Source organism: Eretmochelys imbricata, chromosome 6 (assembly GCF_965152235.1).
Source record: "Eretmochelys imbricata isolate rEreImb1 chromosome 6, rEreImb1.hap1, whole genome shotgun sequence".
Taxonomy (NCBI): Eukaryota; Metazoa; Chordata; order Testudines; family Cheloniidae; genus Eretmochelys; species Eretmochelys imbricata.
This window is the reverse complement of record NC_135577.1, coordinates 100,287,977-100,306,501: the sequence shown is the minus strand read 5'-3', so window position 1 is coordinate 100,306,501 and position 18,525 is coordinate 100,287,977. Positions and strand designations below refer to the sequence as shown.

General features: G+C 48.1%; 1 non-coding gene and 1 pseudogene across 1 annotated transcript; one reads left to right on the top strand and one right to left on the bottom strand.

Moving 5' to 3' along the window:
- The first annotated feature begins 7,681 nt into the window (after positions 1–7,681).
- TRNAT-UGU (transfer RNA threonine (anticodon UGU)) lies at positions 7,682–7,754 on the top strand. Its single transcript has one exon. It is a non-coding gene; the product is annotated as a tRNA-Thr (tRNA).
- Positions 7,755–15,701: 7,947 nt separating this feature from the next.
- On the bottom strand, positions 15,702–15,882 carry LOC144267175 (U2 spliceosomal RNA; annotated as a pseudogene).
- Between the last annotated feature and the right edge of the window lie 2,643 nt (positions 15,883–18,525).

The window sequence follows — 18,525 nt, the reverse complement described above, 5'->3', positions numbered from 1 at the left end:
GGAGGTGCTGCAATGGAGTTCTCCATGGACTGCCAAGGGAGGCCAGCCTGTGATTGCTCATCTGTTGGTCCACAAGAGTCTGTAGCATCTGTGTTTGCTGACAGAGAAGTCCCATTATGTCCTGGTGCATTTCACTCTCCTTTTCCTGGTGGGACTCCTGGGCCTTTCTCCTGAAAGCTCTTTCCTTCTACAGGCGGTCTACAATGTTCACCCTCCACACCCTTTGCTCACAGTCTGATGCAGCACTGGCAAAATTTCGCAGACCGTGTCTTCCTGAGTCATCTTCTTTCTCCTCCTTATCTGGTTCATGTATTCCAAGGGTGTGGAGGGGGAATACCTCAAGGCAGCAATGGCAGCAGCTGCAGATAAAACACACAGGCACCACTGTCAGTATAGTCACAATGGAAATAGAAAGTTAAGATTCGGAACTCTCTTCCCTTGCTCCCCTGAAGTTTTAAACAAGACATGCTTACTGACACCTCTGCTTCAGAGTGCTTGTGCATAGCCCCACTCACAGCACCAGACATGGTAAATATGGCCCAGCAGAGGTGAGGGAAAGGAAGATATAGTTCCATGCAACTGTGCAATTCTAAGTATAGGGCAATGGCACTGAATACGGGCATCATTTTCCACAGGTGGTGGTGATTTTAGCTGATATCTCACTCCTGAGGTTAACAAAGTTACAGAGAACACAGCTGCTACTGGATCCCAAAGTCACACAGGCCCATATGCTGCTAGCCTGTGTAATACAATGGTGCCTGCCAAAGTTATCACTGACTGGCATGGGAAAGTGTTTGGGGAGGAAGAACTAAGGCTGCCATCCCTAGACACCTTCCAGTGAGGACTGCAGAGTACCTCCATGAAAGTTTCATTGAGATCTCTCAGGAGGAGTCAAGGGACAACCCTGTGTACATAAACAAACTGCTCTGCATGGCTCCTTGGGTAACTCTAGAGGGGAATAAAAAGCAGATAACGTTACCTTTCTTTGTTGTACCACTACCACTTCTAGTATGAGTAAATTAATGAAAAGTTGATAGCTATGTCCTGTTAAGTTGGGGGCACCATCAGTATCTCATTGCAATGGGAAATACAATTACACATGTATCTGAGATTCATTCCCTTCCATCAGGCTCTCCTGTGCTTGCCTGCCAGGACTGCAGCAGAGTCTCAAACAGGTCCTGGCTCATGACATAGCTGGACCCCCCAGTTGTATGTCTCTAGTACTCCTTGTCTTCCTCCTCCACCTCGCCCTTACCCTCGCTGTTCATGCCAGGGGCCTATGGCTTGGGCTCCTCAGCGGTACCCACGGTGGTGTATGGGGTGGTGATGGGGTCTCCACCAAGTGTGGAACGCAGGTTTGTGGTTTGGCACCAGATCAACTGTTGGCCTCCCTAGCCTTTTGATATGCCTGATGCAGTTCCTTTGCTTTCACACAGCACTGATGCTGGTCGCTGTCATACCCTTTTTCCTGCATCCCCCAAACAATCTGTTTGTAGATTCCACATTTCTATGGCTGGTTCGTAGGTGTGTGCGCACAGCATCTTCTCCCCATGGGTACAGGAGAGCCAATCTCTCCTATCTAGTCCAAGCCAAATTGCGTCTTGAGCACACAGTCAGCATAGTCAGCTGGGCAGTTGCACACAGCAGTGGAGAGCTGCTAGGTGTGCTTGCCAAGCTGAGCAATCAGGAAAGGGCATTTCAAAAATGTGCAGGGCATTAAAGGGGTGAGGGGCTCTTCTGAAGTTATCAGTTGTGAGCAGTGTCAGGCATTGCGGGATGGCTGCTGAAGGATTGTTAGGGTTGCCATAAGTAATGCAGTGTCTACACTCATGCTGTCAACCTCAGTACATTGGCCACGGCTCATTGTCGCTTGGGGGGGGGGTGTTACTGCATTGCCGTAACAGGGCGCTTACATTGGTGCGAGACAAATTTGTGTAGACACTTGTACAACTAGGTCGATGCAAGGTGGCTTACATTGACCTAACCACATAGTGTAGACCAAGCTTTAGGAAAGGCACTTGCTTTTACTCTTTAAAATACTTTACCCTGTAATATATATATATATATATATATATATATATATATATATGGCAATACGTTCCTACATTTATTCCAAAGTAGGGTTTGCCTGAAAGTATTTTCAATTATTTTCCCCCATGGGCTTTTTTTTGGAGACTATCCAAGAAAATTGAGTCCTGCCATGTTGTAACATAAAGGTATTGCTGTGATACTGTATTTGATTTACCTTCCTTCTAATGTTCCCTTTGAATTGCTAATTTTATCTTTCATATTAAGGTTATGGTGTGTTTTTCTTCAGAATATTTTTCTGCTTCAGCAGGCAGAAGAAACTCAGTCTTTGCAAGGACGTTAATATTCGGTCAGACTTCACAACAGCTCACATGGCTATTATTCCAGTAGGCATCACCTTCTCCTGGAGAGAAACCATTGTGGTTAATGCAGTTTTGCAAGTCAGTATAATATTCCCTGCATTTCCTTGACACGGTTTAATGGCAAGAGCAGCATGCACCCCGTGTCAGAGAAAATTACCTGTTGACCCTAGATGAAGGGTGATGCCTGTTCTTAACTGAATAGCTATGAAATGATGTGGAAAATCTCTTATGAACAGCCCTATCCCATAGGGAACTCATTTTCTATCAGCTTGCTCATAAGGAACAACTGGTTTTGGCATTTTCTTTTTATAGGATATTATTAAATATATACCAAGTGATTGCCCACCGAGCCTTCCTCCTGGCCATGCTCCCTAATGAAAGCATAAACCAATAAGGAAAGTGAATACAGACGAAAATAAAGAGTGGGAAATGTGATTGGGTGATTTTATTATCCTGATAGAAAACAGAGATTGTGGCATTCCCTTTGAAAGAATCAGTCTTGATCTGCTCATGGGAAATTCTTTTATATCAGAAAAAAGACTGGCAAAATAAGAATACAGGTGATGTCCTCTTGGGATCTTTATAGCTGTATAATGCAAGAGCATTAATTATATCTCTCTGGATAGATACATAGATTAATTATGAGTAATGGAAGGGGAATTAATTTCATGGTCTTGAAAGATGCTGCATGATACCAAAATCCTCTCTTGATTCACAGAACAGACACATTGTCTTCCAAGTACCTCAGCCCTGGCTAAGGGACCAAGTCTGTGAGCAATGTTGTAAATGCAGTGACCATAACCAATTGAATCTATGGCTTCTCTGCTGAGACTAGCAGCAAGGGTTTCAGTAGTGTCAGTTGTCGTGGTGGTTTCCAAGCTCTCTATAATAGTCCATTGGAACTGAGACCACAAACTCATCACATTGAGGGCCTGATCCTCCTCTCACTTATAATGGAGTAACTAAGGGGTGACTTCCTGGAATGAGGCTAAGCTGTCCATGTGTAAAACTGGTGTAAGCAGCAGGAGAATCAAGCTCGAAAAGTGCTATTTTTACTTGGTGGTATTTTACAGTCACTTTGCACTGATTTTGCACAGGTGTAAATGACTGTAGCACGTACAAAGTAGTGGAGAATCAGGGCCTAAATCTCTCTTGATAGTTCAGACTAATTAAGAGGCAACATGCAGTACAATTCCTGTTCTGTACAGTGACATAAAAGATCAAAACCAAGTGATAAATCATCAGCTGGAAATGAGATCCCTGCAGTTTAGCTGGGCTTCAGATCTGTAAAGCTACTTTCCTAGTTTCTTCCATTAGCCTAACTGCAATCTTTGCCCAGTATGTGCAGATCCAAATTACTCTTGCAGGCCAGGATATTAACATTCACAGCATTAATATATTGGGGCCCTTAAAATGAAGTGTGATAATAGAAAAATCTCCTCAATCCTTTCACATAAATCCCACCATTACGAACTGACAAAAATAAATGCAATGAACTTTCAGTGAGATTGCATCATATAAAAAGGTGATTAAAAATGCATTTGAGGGACTAGCCTTGTCAATACAAATGCATTGAGGAAACCGAGGGTATTTCCCAGTTCAGCCAGTGATGGAGTAATTACTGTAATTGACTTCTGTAGCTTAACCTAGGCAAGCAGAATTGTTGCTTTTCATGTGGAGGACTTTGTCCTATATAGGGTGACCATATGACAAGAACAAAATATTGGGACACATGGGGGAGCAGCCACAGGCTCACCCTCCCCCCCACACTAGGGCCGGCTCTAGGTGTTTTCCTGCCCCAAGCAAAAAAAAAAAAAGCCAGAGCGCCTCCGAAGCAAAATACCAGGAGAAATGGCGTCTCGACCGTACATTGGTTGGGACGCGGGACAAACAACTAAATATCAGGACAGTCCTGATTTTATCGGGATGTCTGGTCACCCTAGTCCTGTAATAAAAAGATGGGATACTTTATAACGTTTAGTTAAGATAGGAACAATGATTTGTTCTTTAAAGGGACCCTGCCAATTTGTTTTAGATCCAAAATGAGAATTTGTTTGAAAGATATTTGTGGGGTATGGTAGAGGGGGAGTTGGTAGTGGTGCTTATAAAATATTCCTATGAATATAAATGTTGTATTGATTTTTAAATTTCAATGAAAATCAGGATTTTTTTGGAGGGGATTTAAACATTCCCTGCAGTGGTATGAATCCCAGCTCAGTAACAACGTGCTAGTGCATGAGAACCGGAAAGCAAACCTGGCTATAAATTAGAAATTATTCTATTCCAAAATCCTGGATTCAGAAACCTCCAAACTTCCTGGCTACTTGAGACTCACCTCTGGATTGTGGAATCTCTGGATCAAGATCCGAATTCTGCGGCTTGAGCAGGCCCATCTCTTCTAGAAACATACAAAGATCAGTCTCGTTTTACTGTCCTAGATCAGCGAGGCACAAAAACTAAATAATAAGCATGACTGGAGAAAAATGAATCAATGTTTTAAATACTTAGTTTTAATCATTTCAGTAGGTAGCAAGAGACATAAGAAGTTAGTATTAATTATTACGTGTTTTCTCTTGACAGTGTTCCTTTTAAAGGGCACAGAAAATATATTTCTGCCATTGGCATTTGGTACTGCTTTCAGTTCCAGCCCCCTGAAGTATTATGGCAGAAATGTTCCTTTTTTATGGTTTTGGGGAAAAGGTTGAATATCTTTTACTCCTGCATTTAGTCACTGTTGGTGTGGGAACTTAAGTGTCAGATCTCTTGGCCATGCTACTAGTTTTTAAACTTTTTTTTCTTTGTGATTCTGTATGTCCTAAAAAGGTATCTTTTGTGTTCTGTATTACTTCTTTCAGCATGGTTAATTTAAGTGATGGAAGGGCCCATTACTTCTTGATGTCTGTCTTTCTTATGGGTACTAGGTACCTCTCAAGACCAATAAGCAGGTAGTCCAGTTTATCATCATGTACCAAGACTGGATGTTTTTTTAAAAGATATGCATTAGGAATTATTTGGGTGAAGTGGTATGGCTTGTGTATACAGGAGGGTTGGATTAAGTGATCACAATGGTCCCTTCTGGCCTTGCAATCTATAAATCATGCAGAGGAGAACTGTCTCCTGTAATAAACAAGGAGGGGGTGATTATTAGAATGTAGATGAGATTTTAACATTAATTTTCTACCTCTCTTATGATGACTAGGAAACTCAAAGCAAAAGTAAAACAAAGTTCAAAGTTTCATTTCTTACAAGGTTACAGCAGAATTAAGGAGAAATTCATGATGAATTTTAAACAATTTTCTTTTCAGAATTTGTTTTCAGAGTAGTTTGAATTCAAATGGATGTAATGAATGTCAAGCAAAGCAGAAAACAGACTTGCCCCTACTGCTTTGTTTAGTGCATGGTTTTTACTATCTAACTGCCTGGTGAATCTTCCTTTCCCAATAGCTATAGCTATTTGTTTAGTATTTACTTCCATAATCTACTTCCATTATTTATTTTAAATTATCAGGGGATGAACATGAGAGATTTCTTTGGTGGTAAAGCTCTTCAGGGCAGGAACCATCTTCATATGTGAGTATAATGCCGAGACCACTAAGGGCACTGATTCTGCTTGGGGGCTTCTGGATGTAACTGCAATAAATAATAGTCATCTTTAAAATGCTCTAATCCAAACCAGGGTTATGACATCCCCCATTTTCCCCTATCTAAATGCTATAAAACTAGAAGTACAAGAAACCAGGAAGGGAGCAGAAGATATCAATATATGGAAGGCCTGAGTGGTAGCTTGGTAAATAATATATTTGTATTCAGACTGTACAGTACTATAAAAATCCTAGTCCAGCACCATCTGAATGAAGCTTTTAGAAAAGCATCTGCTTTAATCTGGTTTTTAGCGGTACTTGATGTGGGATTACTTCAGATGCGTCCTGAGGAACTTTTACTCTCCATTGTAAGAATGACCTTTTAACCTTGAAAATAATCAATTTCTAAGAAGGTGGCCTACCGTTGGGAGAATGGGCAAGAAGCTTCTTCTAAAGCTGATGTCCAGAGCTACCTGGTGGATCAAGTAGCAGGGTGAACAGGTGTCACTTACCCTCCCAGAGCCTAAGCCAAGGACTTCCTGTCCTCCAGCCGCCCACTTGAGTAAGACACAAGAGCCTGCCACTCACTGCTGGAATCTCATGGGATCCTAGCTTTTTCCCAGCTCTGCGGCTGGGAAATCTGTAAGGGTGCTCAATGGCCACTGTCCAGTTGTGTGAGCTCAGGAGCATCACGGATGGCCTGGTTTTTTGAACCTCAGAGGTGACTGACAGCCCTATGCTACCTCAGGAGGGCACCTGACTGTTACTGTACCTAAGACCTCCGGCCTCCCATCTTTTAGATGCAGAGGGGAGCTATTCTGGTTGTTGTGCGTGTTATACAGAGCAGCGAAGGGGTAAAAGGAATGCAATAGTCCAGCCCTTGTTTGGTGCTCCCCTTTTGCGCGGGCGATTTAGGGGTGAGAGACGCGACGGAGCTGTGCTGCCAGGGCCCCAGGCCGTGTTACAGGCAGGTCTGCGGCGTTACTCCGCCTCAGAAGAAATCGGTGAGACTCTTGACAACTCTCGATCCCGGAGCATCGTCTCTCAGGCTTGCAGGACAAGCCTCCTCCCTGCAGCCGCTTGCTCCGCGGGAACTCAGGGAGCAGCCGCGGCCGCCGCCGGTGTCCCCGGGAGCCCTTTGCAGGCTGGGGTTGTAATGAGCCGGCGGGGCCTGGGGGGGGTGCGCAGTGGCAGCCCCGCTCCGCAGCGGAACCGGGGCGCAGCGCAGGGGGGGAAGGGCTGATCGGCACCGCCCCGCCGGCGGCAGCCTTTTCGCTTGTTCCGCTGATGCAGCAGCGACACCTGGTGGCCCACGCTCATTAACGCAGCCCGAGGCGACCCGGCGCCCGGAGCCGGCGCGCGCCACGCCTCGCCCGCGGCCCCGCGGCCGACAAGCACGGGCGGCGCTACCGCCTCGTGCCCAGCGGCGCGCGCCGCTGTAAGTGCTCCAGCCCGGCGGCCGCGGGGCGGTCCGCGCTGGTACCAGCTAGGCCCGGACTGCGCTTTTCCCGTGGAAACGAAGCGGCGCCGGCGGGGGCCGCTGTGGCTCGCACGCGCAAGGCGAGCTCGCCCCTGCTCATGCGGGCTCTGAGCGAGCCCCGCCGCGGGGCTGAGAGAAGGCACCCGGGGGTGGGGAGCTGGAGGTTACCACAGCTGTTCCCTCAAGGTCGCCTGGCATCTTAGTGCGACTGCGGCAGGTTTGTAAATGGTGGCTCCATAGCTCAGTGGTTAGAGCACTGGTCTTGTAAACCAGGGGTCGCGAGTTCGATCCTCGCTGGGGCCTCAGCTCGCTTTTGGCTGCCTCCTTTGGAGGGAGTGCGTGTCTTTCCATTAAATGCAACCCAGCTCATTTTGGTATGTAAGGGTTTTATAGTTATAGTGACAATCCTAAATTCCACGCAGCTTCAGTGGGTGTTACAGATATAAGTGCAGTATTTGGGGAAATATAATGGTCTGAGGATATTAATGATCACTCAGTTCTATTAATAATATCAATTAATATCAGTATATAAATAATAAATATAAAATATTACTTTAACATTAATATAATTAGCTCTTTTTGCCTCTGTTTACCCAAGGGGGATAATAGCATCTTTTGAGTGCATTGTGGGAACAAGCGAGTAAACGTTTGTAAAGCACTCTTTACAATTCCCCTGATGGGAGGTGCTGTGAAATGTTGTTATTAAGAGATTAAGAGAGCAAATTGCCCCGAGGTGGGGAATAAGTGGCATGAAGGGAGTGTGTGCCAGCTGGACAGGATTATCTGCCTCTTCACAGCTTTGCACTGACCCAGGGCTGCGGGTTTTATTTCTATGTCAGAAGCTGCACTTCTGAGAATTCACTTGTCTATTTTTGGTTTTCTGTGGCCTGGGTAGGTTGGCTTGAGAAGAACTAAAGCCCCAGACAAAAATCCACTTCTGCATTGATTTTACAAAGTTTTTATCCATTTTTCAAGAAATCAAAAAGTAAAAAATACAAGAAGAAAAATATTTAAAATAATACAAGTACCATTGACAATGTGAAGAGGGGGAAAATGCAAACATGGAAGCTTCTTTCTTTCATTCACTTTTGACACACGGAAGGACCAGGGCATGACCTCAGGCTTAGTGTGGTCTACTTACAAATGTAATCTAATAAAAAATAATTATAACTGATTTGTTTGAGTCTAATTGTCCTAAAGAGAAGATCTCTGATTTCTGCACCAATCAAAAACTTCCATATTCAGAAAAGTACATGTGAATTTATTTATAGTATATTTTACATTTATGGCTACAACATTTTCTGACTGGCTGAAGTTTTAATTCAGGTGAATGAATGATGGTCAGCTCTCCTGCCAGTCAGCCTGCCTAACTCTGTGTATTTTTGATATTAAAAGTCCACTAGCAATGAGAGGCGGCAGGTTTGGATAATTTTTGGTGGTGCCCAAAACAGGTCCAAGTACCGCCCCCGATGGAGTTTGGGCTCTGAGAGGGAGTTTGGGTGCTGGGTGCATGCTCTGGGCTGGGGCAGGAAGGGGTGCAGGCTGTGGGAGGGAGTTTGGGAGCAGGAGGGATGAGGGGTTGGGCTCTGGGAGGGAGTTTGGGTATGGGGTGCAGACTCTGGGATGGGGCAGGGGGTTGGGGTACAGGACGGGGTCGGGGTCGGTGCTTATCTCAGGCTGTGCCAGCTCCCAAAAGCGACCCGCACACCCCTCTGGCAGCAGCTTGGCGCTTGGGGAGGGGGTAGCGCATGGCGACACCGACCCCTGGGGTCACAGGGACGTGCCGGCCACTTTCCGGAGCAGCATGGAGCAGGCGGACAGGAAGCCACCTTAGGCTGTGTGTTTCAGTGCTAAAACTTTAGTCGTTCAGGGGTGTGAAAAAACACCCCCCCGAGCGACAAAAGTTTTAGCACTGAAAAGCACCAGTATAGACGGCACTTTATCATAAAGCTACCACCCCTCATTCAACGTGGTTATTTTTTATCTCCGAGAGAGCTCTCCCCCGGCCATGTCACAGTGCTGCCAGGACCATGCTGTAACATAGGCAGTCCCACTGTGCTGCCAGTGGTGGTGGCTGGGGGCCCCCAGCCCTTTTATATCACCCAGGGGCAGCAGGAGAGGCCGGGAGGCACGCGGGGGAGGCAGGCAGGGCAGAGCCCCGAACATTGGTGGAGCCAATGCCTGGGCCCTGAATATTCATGGAGCCCGGGCACCACAGGCCCATACAACTCGCCGCCCCAATGGGATGGCAATGATATGTAGGGAAGGGACTTTTGAACATCCCAAGGAGTTTCTCCAAAAACCAAAAATTAACCTGTAAAACAAATATCTATAGATGAAATGTGACAGAGTGCTAGGCAAGAAAGGCTGAGTCAGCATTCTGTTCACAGCTGCTCCAATCAAGCAAGGCAGGCTGTGCCTAATTTGTGGGTGGGGCAGGGCAGAAAAGCTAATTAAGCCATTAGGCAGATCCCACAAATAGGCACAGGAAGGAAGTAGAAAGGGGGAAGCAGCATGGGCATGTGTGTGCGTGCTCTCCCCTGCTCGTTACAGGAGCTGTATATGTTATGAAGGTGATGGGAATCCATTTGTAAATAAACTGCACAAGGTGTTGGACCAGCACAAAGGTCTATGAGTAGTTTGTAGACTGGGACAGGAGCAAGGAGGCTCTGTTACATGGAAGTTCAGAGCCATATTCAGTTAATAAAGAAAATGAATGTAACTGTTTATAAGATTTTCCTAAAACTTGTGCTGGTAATTGGCTTTACCTCTGTGGTGACAGGGTGATCCTATATTATCTATCTGTATCACTAAAATGAGCTAATAACATCTTGCAATCAGAGTTTGAGTTATGCCATATCAATACAGGTGTTGTCAAGCAGGCGTGGCCCATCAATTCCAATAGGAAGGTGAACTCTCTCCTTATGCCTGAAATAATGCTCCTGTGCAAGGATGTGATATAAGGTACATGGTTGGGGGGAATTTCTGCCTGATTCCAGGCGGTCATTTTGTGCCAAGAAGCATGCTATTTGTGACTACCCTTTTTTGCTCCTTAGCAGGACACTAGTTGGACACATAAAAATCTAACTACATACATAACTTGAATAATGACAAAAGTTATGGAAAAAGACATCATTAACTTGAAATCCAGTCCATTCCAAATGAGACAAAACTAATTCCAGGTAGTACAGAACTTCCTGAGTCCTGTCCTGTTTTTAAACAATTTATTTCTTGCTGGGTAAAGGACTCTTACAAACAAACAAGAGGCAGAACTGACTAAGCCCCTGATAACAGATTTAATAATTTTATTAAGATAATGTTGAAGTAAAAAGGTACAGAGTTTAAGCATAGAAGTTTCTGGTTATCAGGGAATAAGGTACAGATTATCAAGAGGTGCGAAATTCGGTTTAGGAATGGGTGGCGTGAGGAATACATAATCTGCAATCTCCCCGATTTGGGGTAAAAGTTTAACTGGTCAAAGTACAGACATTGAGATATGGGGGTATGTTGTTCATATAATGGCTTTGTTCAGGTGTGGAGTATAATGAGGGGATACGATGATGAGGATGGATTTACCCTCATTTGGTGGGATTTAATGTTCAGTGAGTTTAAGGTTCCACTTCATATGGTCCAATGGAAAAAGTCTCTCAGTCCCTTTCCCATAGTTGATGCACGTTGTCGTACCAGCTCACATCTCCTGGTACTGTCGGTGGTCGGTGATGTGTTCGATCTAGATGTCCCTGGACCATAGGATGGTGTCCAAGACCATGAGGCGCCGCATTATCCGTGCATAGCGTCGACCGATCCCACAGGTCTGCAGCACACGCTCGTTACAGGGATCCCAACGCCCAGGGCTCCGACGATCAGGGCATCCATCTGCACCTCGTAGCCCTTTGCTCTCAGGGTGTCGGCCAGAAGGGCGTATTTTTCCAGCTTACGAGCTCGGGCTTCGCGGAAGACCGGGGTCCTGTTCTCAAAGGAGACCACGACGTCGACGAGGATGATCTTTTTCTGGGCTTCGTCGGTGACTACCACGTCAGGTCGCAACTGGCTGTCAGTACTGGGGATGGCGCAGTTCACGGCGACCTCCCCCAGGCGCGGTGCGATGGCTTGCACCATGCTGTTCTGGATGGCATTGTGGCACAGCTGCCAGGCTCTGGAGTGGGGCTTGCAGCTGCACAGGACGTGGGGCAGGGTCTCGTTGGAGTAGCCGCACTTCCTGCAACGCTTGTCTCGGTTCCCGTGGCGGACGGCTCCGTTCAGTGGGACGCAGTTGAGCTGGGCACAGTGGATGAACCGCCAGTCGGCGAAACGGGTGAAGCCGCTCCCAGCGAGGAATTGGTTGCTGGCATCCCACTTGCTGGTCAGTTCGAAGGCTTTACCCTGGTCCGGTTTACGCTTCACGGTTTCCATGTACAGTGAGTGGATGGCTGCCTTCAGGGTCCTCTCCAGCATGCCTCTGGTGTTGTCCTCGGACCTGATCTGCGGCACCAGGACTCCCAGCTCCTGGCGTTCCTCGCACCACTCCCAGCAGCAGCCGATGCACTTCCCCAGGCGACGCGTGGCATTGCATGGCATTGCGAGCGCGGGACCACAGTGAAGCGATGTCGCGCCCATCCCATCCGAATTCACCATCCAGGGAACCGCTCAGGAAGCTGGCGGTGTCTTGGTTGGAGGGGGCTCTGCCAATCCACTTCTTTGTCACGTCATGGAGGGCGTTTGCCGCGATGTTCCTTACCATGGCGTCGGGACACATCAGCAAGCGGAAGGATCATCGCAATGTCACACAAGTCACCCATGCAGGGGATGTTGGCACCACCATGCCTGTGGGCAATGTAGACCAGCTCGTTGCTGGCTCTCTGGGGAAGGAACAGCCACTTCTTCACAAGCTGCTGGACAATCTTGTCTGCCTTGTTGAGGGGTACCTTCACCACGGTGGATCCCCTTAGGACGAACGAGATGTGGAGGATCAGGAAGGTATTCAGGGCGTTTATCTTCTGCCACGGTGCTAGCAGGGAGGCATCGATCTTGGCGGCATCCTGCAAGATCTCCTGGATGGTGTCTTCGGGTGTCTGCCGGACACGGAAACCTGTCGGCGTGCCGAGGTGCTGGTACGCCTGCCCCTCTGCCAGGGGGATGATGGGCTCGCCCTGGATCTGGAACCCTGTCATCTGCACCGAGTCCCTTTTGCTACCGTCGATGTGGAGAGATGCGCACTTCTTTGCATTGAAGCAGAGCCCCATTCAATCAGCAGCTCGACTGGTGGCATCTAGCATACGTTGGAGGTTCTCTGGGTCGTCCGCGGTCAGGTCCAGGTCATCTGCGTAAGCCAGGACGCTCACCCTCTCACCATGGAGGTTGGAGCTGTCTGCGCCATTGGAGATCGCTCGCAGCAACGGCTCCATGGTGAGGTTAAAGATGATGGGGCTGAGGGGACAGCCCTGCTTAACTCCACTCCGGATCGGGATCTCGGCGGTCTCCCCTTCGACCAAGCGAATGGGGGTGCTGCATCCCTCGTACACCTCTCCGATCACACGGAGGAAGTTCTCTGGCATCCCAAATTCCTGGAGCGTGGCAAAGATGTGGTGGTGGGGCATGGACCCAAAGGTGTTAGCCAGGTCGAGCCATGCTACCGTGCACTGCCTCGGTGCCCTTCTGGCCATTTCGATGATGGTTTGGAGGACAAAGTTGTGTTCATAGCAGCCCTCGCAGGACATGAAGCCTTTCTGGGTGGAGCTGATGGCTCCCCCGCTCACCAACCACTCCGTGATCCTCGACGCCAGGCAGCTGGCATAGAGCTTGTACATCGTGGAGCAGAGGGAGATGGGCCTCCAGTTGCTGGGGTCATCCGGCTCGCCCTTCTTGTACACCAGTACCGTCATGGCCTGCTTCCAGGAGCTGGGAGTCCAGTAGAATCGCTTGCACTGGTTGAAGAGTGTGGTGAGGATGAGGCAGCCGGGCTCTCTCTTTTTCAGGAGGCTGTAGGGGACGCAGTCTTTCCCAGGAGCTGTGTTTTTTGTTTTTGAGAGTCGGGCCATCGCTTTCTTGGGCGTAAAGTCGGTTTCCAGGACCCCTGCGTCGTCGACACGGGGCAGGGGTCGGAGGTGCTCTGGGCGCTGCGCGTCATTCTGGGCTGTGCGGTCGAATACATCCTTGAAGTAGCTGTGGAGACGCTCAGATGGGATCGTGCAGTAGGGCGAGGGCCCGTGGAGGATCTCCCTCATGGCTTTGGAGCGGTTTGCCCGGTACAGCGTTTGGATCCTTGAAGCCGCTGCTGGATCGTAGCGGCGGCTGGCGTCTCTACTTCTGGCTCCCCTGGTGGTGGTGTTGAGGTTTGGAGCAGGCGTTCTGTGGGCAGGCGGGGCTTTCTCCTGGTTGGAACTTCTCCTGGGAGCGGTTTCCGCAGACAGTTCTTGGGTGAGCCTGTCTACAAGGAGGTCGAAGTCGTCAAAGGAAGCTGTCGCTTGTAGCTCCTCGGTCCAGGCAGCCTGCCACGGAGTGGCAGCCCTCACCATCGGCTGCTGGCCCTCATGGTCCTCAACCTCTTCTGATGCAGGCTCAAAGCCTGCATGGTCGGCCTGCCGTCTATCTCGTGAGTCAGGATTCCCTTTGGTTGGGTGCTGGGGCGGGATCTCTGGCGGGATGCTGGCGTTGCTAGTGGTCGGAGAGACGCAGTCCGGCTTGGGGGTTGCTGGGACACCACTGGTCCTTCTATGACTGGCTGCTGCCTGGGCGGTTGCTGCTGGAGTGTGAGATCTCCCATAGGCAGTGTCCCGCAGAATGGACTCGGGGGCTGTGCTGGACCGTCTGGCGATGAGGGCCCCGTGCTTTCCTGTGGCTGCGGGGCTGGTTCCTCCAGTCTGGAGGTCTGGGAGCTCGCAGGGTGGTCTGATGCTTGGCACTGGCTCCTCCAGCAGTTGGGGTTCGCAGGGCGGTCTGAGGTGAGGCTCTGGCTCCTCCGGCGGTTGGAGTTCGCCGAGTGGTCTGAGGGGCGGTGCTGGCTCTTCCGGCAACAGGATCTCGAGCAGCTATGCACAGTGGGGTGCTGATCCTTCTGGGGACGGGGACGTGCTGGGCAGGGGACAAGGTAGTACTGAGTCATGTCAATATGGAGATTTGCTTGGCGACGTGAGAGGGTGAGATGGGCCTCCTGCTGGCGAGGACCTGGGTGGTGTTTCCCGCGGCAGCAGGTACCTTCTTGATCGCAGCACCCCATTGCACTGGTCTGGCAATGGGGGCAGGCTTCTTGACGGCAGCTTGCACAATCGCTTTTCTTTGTTGAGGCTCAGGAGCAGCGGGCCGGCGCACAGCAGGAGGGCTGGGAGCCAGGGCAGGAGACTGTGTTGTTCCCTTGAGGCGTTTCCTGCAGGCGACTTGGTGTGTCTTGCGTTGCTTCTGCGTCTCGAAGGGCAGGCTGCAGAGGACACAGCTGAAGGCGACCCGCTTGCTGTGGCATCTCCTCAGGTGCCTGGTGATGCCACCGAGGAGGTGGAAGCTTCGGGGCGGAGAGCAGATGGAGCAGGTGAGCACGTCCGCAGCGAGGGGGTACTGCAGGTAAATGGTGTCCTTATTCCCTTGCAGCGGGGGGGTTCCAGCAGCATCAGCGATATTGCTGGCTGGTTCATCCTGGTGTGGGTGGGTAGGATCGAGAGGTCCAGCTGGGTGGGCATCCAGCAGGGACCTGGGGTCCCTCTGGGTGGTTTCTGAGGCTGGGCAGGCATCCGGCGAGGCACTGGTGACCCTTTGGGGGGTCTCTGGAGAGATGCTGGTCCCGTCTACAGAGATTCCTCTCTTGATGGTGTGTAGAGCAGCGAGAGCACCACCAGCGTCAGGGACCTGGGCAGCTGCGGGGGTGGGAGATGGCGCCTGAGAGCATCTTACAGCTGCAGGGTGGGGGGGCTCTCCATTGGTGGCTGGTGTTGCTGGAGAGCGGGGGAGCTCTCGGTCAGCAGCTGCTGTAAGGTGGGGGGGCTGTCCCTCGGCGGCTGGTGCTGCTGGGGCGTGGGGGGGATGTTCCTTCTGGTTGTGATGTCCCGACAGGCCGGCCTCAGAATGCAGGATCTTCCTGGAACAGCATCTCGGAGGGGGTCCTTCGAGCAGCCACCGTTCTTCCCCTTCGTGCTGCTGGTCTGTAATGTCCTGGAGGCACCTAGGACCTTCTTTGTAGTCATTGTCCGAGAAACCTTCTGTGGAGCAGCAGCAGTGGTGGTGGTGGTACACGGTGCAGCTGGGGATGTCTCAGGAGCAGAGAGAGGATTTCCTTCTAAGGTAGCAGCAGCAGAATACACCTTCAAAGCAGCATCAATTTTTTCAAAAATAGCAGCCGGAGAATCCATCTTCAGTGCAGGTGTTGCAAGTGTTCATAAGAAGAGATTAAACTGATAAGAACAGATACTACACTTGATCTTAGCTCATAGAGCCGAAAACCTGTGAACATGGGTAACTTTACTCACAAGCCTAGTCTCATTGAAGTCTTATACATAAACATTTGCATGATTGCCTGACTGACTTTACAGAGGAAACCATGAAACTGACTAGACACAAAGTGTTGCCAAACGCAGAAAGGCCCCAATACAGCAACACATTTAAGCACATGAGTAAGTCCAAATGACGTTAACTAAAGCAAGTGGTTAAGTGCTGTGCTAAGTAGGAATGGCTTTTTGCATAGGGTCCAAAGTAGCAAACTGTAAAATTAAAAGAAATAATAATGTTTTCTTGAATTTCAGTTACAGGAATCTTAATTGGTACTTGTAAAAATAGTAGGTGAAATGCATTCCAGAGACTACTGTGATTATAAGTTGATGTGTTCCTTTAACAGTCCTAAAATCATTCATCTTATAAAAATCCAGCCACACTATTTGATTCAATAACCTACAGCAGAAAATAACACTTCACATAACACTCTTCTTTCTTCCGTTCTTGAAGGTGTCATCCTGCGTGGTAGTATGCGGACTCTTCCTCAGTGGATGTTAGAACGGGTGCATGCAGGTAAGTCTTGAAGCTGGAACTGGATGAGACTTGGTATCACTAACTACAAGTCCTGGTCTAGCTACAGGCTCACCTAGGGTGACCAGACAGCAAATGTGAAAAATCGGGACAGGGGTGAGAGGTAACGGGAGCCTATATAAGAAAAAGACCCAAAAATTGGGACTGTCCCTATAAAATCCAGACAACTGGTCACACTAGGCTCACCTCCACTGGCTCCTAATGTGAGAGACTGTCTGCCACTCAGATGGACAGCCCAGAGTAACAGTTGAGCTACCCCTTAAGTAACGTGTGGTTGCTGAGCAGACTAGGCTGTCACATGATCTAACCTTTTTCCGTGCTAATGTGAAAAAGGGGGCCAAACTATCCATGAAGGAAGGTGTTCAAAATGGAGTCCTAGTTGTTGTTTAGCTAATCCAAGATGGAGACTGGGGAAACCATGTCAAAACAGATTTCAACCTAACAGTGTCTTCCTTGCTCCAGGATGCAAGCTAGCTAAATTAAAGCTAGCTCGGGTATGACAGCTCCAGCTGCAATCATGCCCAGTGACTGCAGTGTAGATACACTGATAAGTGCTTAGTTCTCCAACTTTAACAGGCCCACTATTCTGTGAGGTGTTTGTTTAAAAGGGCTTCACTCCAAATAAGAGATATGCAATGATTATCTGAGAGTGGGTTTAAAGGGACATTGGACCCCAAATGTCGCTTTCCTTCAAACTGATACAGTCTGGTATGGAATTATTTCCAAAATATCTTCCCCTCTCCTTTCCCATCCCCTGACCCAAAAATCTGTCACTTTCAGAGAAATGTACTAAAAAATGTTGGTGTTTATGGAAGAAGACCAGGCTACAGAGCCAGTCAGCCATACTGCCAGTGAGAAAGGAGCAAGGACAGCCAGCAAGGAGAGTTAACTAATGAATCTGTTGTCTCATTCCATAGGTGCCATCTATGGTGATGTTAGCATATGAATAAATAAATTAAACAAAACAAAAGAAATGTTGACACTTTGCTCCATAAGAAAGGACTTGTCTACGCATACAAAGGTGCAGGGGGATGCAGCTGCACCACTGTAGCGCTTAATGAAGAAACTACCTATACCAACAGGAGAGCGTCTGTCATCGACATAGGTACCCCACCTCCTCAAGAGGCAGTAGCTATGTTAACTGGAGACGCTCTCTTAATAACATAGTTCGGTCGGTATAACTGTGTCGCTCATATACCGACATACGTGTGTATTGTAGACAAGCTAAAGGGTTTGCCGGGAGAAAGACAATAAGTGTGGTAAGGGAAAATACTGTTATTTTTTCTATTTTAAGAAAGTTTTCCAAACAACTGAAAAGTAAAAGAAAAAAAAAAAAAAGCAGAAAAATTAAAAAGTGAAATGACAGTATTTTATTGTGACTCCACGATAGAGTCCGTATATTGACTGTGTAATAGATTTATTCTGATCTCAGGCAATGTGTCTTATTATCTGTATAATTCTATAGGTGTGCATGGTGTTATACAACAGAAGTGTACCAAACAAAGAACAGGGAAAGAATTTATAATCGAAAGGCATGAGCAGGTACAATACACTGAAATGCACAATACACTCCGTGTGACCCAATGGACTTCATAACTGGAATACTTCATGAAACATGCACTTTCAGAACATAGGAAACGTGAATTTTACATATTATTCAAAATTCATATCTTGTCCTGTTTGTGAAACTCTGATTGAAATGAAAGTTTATTTTCTAATGAAGGCATAACTGTAAAATTAGGGTTTATCCCTTTATGGAGAGACATGATCCATCTGGTTTTACATTGTACACCATGTCATTCTTGAGGTGTCAGAGTCCCAGGATCTTTGCTTTCATAAGAATCTCTTGAAACCAGTTTACATCCAAACATTTGAAACAATTATGTCAGCACTACTTTAGCTTCCATCTGTAGAAAAGACAACCGTTATTTTTCCCCTAAGTACAGTTTTATGACCTCTAAGGTCATTTTTGAATCATTACAATCTTTGCAAGATCTTTGGATTTTTCCCAAACATCATGAGCCAGATTCTGCCCCTACTTGCACTTGTGTTTCTCCAGTGACTTCAA